This window comes from Trachypithecus francoisi, unplaced genomic scaffold, assembly GCF_009764315.1.
Source record: "Trachypithecus francoisi isolate TF-2019V2 unplaced genomic scaffold, Tfra_2.0 Contig01579, whole genome shotgun sequence".
Lineage (NCBI taxonomy): Eukaryota > Metazoa > Chordata > Mammalia > Primates > Cercopithecidae > Trachypithecus > Trachypithecus francoisi.
Genome location: NW_022681442.1, coordinates 34,902,798 through 34,905,794, shown reverse-complemented (window position 1 = coordinate 34,905,794; position 2,997 = coordinate 34,902,798). Strand labels below are relative to the sequence as shown.

Genomic DNA, 2,997 nt, shown 5'->3' with positions numbered 1-2,997 from the left:
CTCAATGGGCTCAGCTTCCCAGTAATAGGAGTTACTGAGAACAGCACTGGGGGAGCCTCTGTCCACACCAAAAAGGAGCACCTAAGAGGGGTTACTGCCGTAACTCCATCCTTCTTGCTGTGCTTTGAGAAACAGAAGCCAAATCCTACCTCCCTTCGAAGAGCTCTAGTTGCTATGAGAACCAGTACCACTCCCCTACTCAGACTAAGTGTGAGTCCCGAGACTTAGGAGGGTATGGGACCAGGAAGAGGCTCCAGGGTGTCTCAAGAGCAGCCACACTTCTCTGTCAAGGATGTTCACATGGTGAACGCTCATCTTATGTTCGTCATCCAGGACCATTAGGGAGAAGAGAATGACCTTGGTGGGACTACAGGTCTGAAAGAGCCAGGAACAGGTCAGTAGGCACTCCCCTCTTATAGTGCAAACTTTGCATGCAAAGTTGGATTGATGAAGCTCACTGCTGAGGGTGAGGCAGGTCCCCTGACAGTAAGGGAAGCTGGAAGTCTTGGGTGCAACAATACAGTCACCGCAGGCAGCTCTGTGAAGGTTCACCTTGCAATCCTGCAAATGACAGAGCTGCTCTGCTGGAAACATATCCTGGCCATGGTCTATCTCCTCATGATTCTGGCCTGGGATCCCCAGAGTCAGCTGCTCCACACCAGGGATAAAGCACCTCTGGATGTAAGGCAGGTGAAACAGAGGTGGCTGTGTTGGCGACAAGGTCATGAACAGCAACACTATGTCTCACTTGCCTTTGATACTAAAACTGGTTCAGGCTGGTGTTAGAGGCATTAGTAGCTGTAATCTTTTCCTCTGCCAAGAGGGTGGGCACCACCTCCATCCAATATATTAGTAAACAGTAGATCTCCAATAATGATCCTCCTTTCTGACTGGTAGGATGAAGATAGTGGGGAAAGAGCCCAAGAGGAATCTTTTGCAATTGGTGGTGCTTGGGGGGCAGGGGTTGATGGTTCTAGAACTCTAGAACAAGCTTAGTGACATGGGGGTAGTGGGCACTCAAACCCACAGCTGTATCAAGGAAACCTCCAAGAAGGGAACTGCCTCAAAACAGACAAGTCAGTAGCTGTGTAGGAACTAGGAGCTTTTGGATGTGAGGGTAAAACCATGTTGCCAGGCAGAAAAGATCTCATTTATATGGAAAGGCAGCATCCGGCTGGGACAGTCAAACGTTTCTACCATGCTAAAAGATGCACCAAAGACCCAGAGCCAAGAGCCCAGGAATAAGCCAAGAGCTGCCACTCCTCTCACTGCCACCCTCCATTGTGCCTGCTTTCAGATGAAGTGGACACTTTAAATGGGAGAATTTTATGGTATGTGAAATATATCTCAATAAACCTACAGAAGAAAAATAAATGTCACACATACAACATAAAGTAAACTCATAAAGTTTCCTAGGCCAGTGGCATACAGTAGGCAGGCTGAAAAGAGAGAAACTCTGAAAGTTATTTATGTATTTATTTATTTATTGAAGCAGGGTCTTGCTATGTTGCCCAGGCTGGAGTGCAGTGGCACGATATCAGCTCACTGCAACCTCTGCCTCCTGGCTTCAAGTGATTCTCCTGCTTCAGCCTCCAAAGAAGCTGGGATTACAGGTGTGCCACCATACCTGCTAATTTTTTTGTATTTTTGGTAGAGATGGGGGTTTCACCATGTTGTCTAGGCTGGTCTCGAACTCCTGACCTCAAGTGATCCTCCCGGTTTGGCCTCCCAAAATGCTGAAATTACAGGCGTGAGCCACCGCGCCTGGCTTGAAAGTCTTTTATTAAGCAAAAGAACCACTACATGAGTAGTTTCTCAAAAAGACCAAAAGCCTTGTGACCAAGTGACTGACTTCCCTTCTGTCTGGCTAGGTCTCGTCTCTGATGCTAGGTCTCATTTCCCCGAAATAGCACAGGAGGCAAAAAACAGCGTGATGGTTAAAGAGCTGGCTTTAAGTAACTTGCCCAAAGTCACACAGGTTATAGATCTGGATTGGAACCCAGGTAGCCAGACTGCCTAGGTTTGAATCCAGATCTGTAACTTGTGTGACTTTGGCCAAGTTACTTAACCTCTCTGTGCTCTGTTATAAAATAGGGATACTTGACTGGGTTGTTTCGAAGAATAAATAACATAATCTTTGAAACATGCTTCAAAAAGCATCTGTTGCTTATTGGAATTTATTTGAAGTTGACTATTTTTTTTAAAAAAGCCTCCCATTAGGACGTCCTTTTTTTAGAAGGCCCCAATCATTTCATCCTTCCATTTGTCAAAGATCATTTCTATGTTGCATGCCACCTTTAATAAGACACCGGGTAGTAGTTGATCTAATGCTGATAAGCCAAGTCCTACTCCCCTTCTCTGACACTCCTTTTCTGCTATTGTGAGAACTATAGAACATGGCTCGGAGAAGGTTGTTTTCAAAGGCTGAGGTCATTGCTGTCATTCCTTCATACTCTCACAGATTGACTCCAAACTGCAGAAGCATCTTGGTTTCCCATCATTCTGCAGACTGGGCCAGGAGATAGGAGCTTAGGAAGGCCTAATCAGAGAACAGATGCTCATTTCATGCTAACAATGTGCTAGCGCTGTACGTGAATAGCTTCATTTCATTTTCACGCAAACCCCGTCTTGTAGACTATTATTATCCTCTTTTTCACATGAGGAAATTAATGACCAGAAAAGTTAATTTGTCAAAGTCACACAGCCACTGAGAAATGGAGCCAGAATTCCAACCCAGCTGTCTTCAGAGCCTATTAACTGCCATGTTATATTGCCTGCCCCTCCCTAGAATGTAAAAGAGTTTACAGCTAAGGCCCTGTTTCACAGTAGCCCAAAGCAACAGAGTTCAGAAATTGTGTCTTAGCTATCTGTGTGTCCTCGGTGCCTAGGACACCGCCTGCCATGTGATAGGAACTCAAGAGTGTTTGTCCAACTGCTTAACTGTGCACGGAATATGTCATGTAGAATTAAATGAATCTTCCAGTTGCAGAGTCTATT

General features: G+C 45.5%; 1 pseudogene; it reads right to left on the bottom strand.

Annotated features, from left to right (window-relative positions):
* Positions 1 to 263: 263 nt before the first annotated feature.
* LOC117069271 lies at positions 264 to 1,127 on the bottom strand (annotated as a pseudogene).
* Positions 1,128 to 2,997: the final 1,870 nt, after the last annotated feature.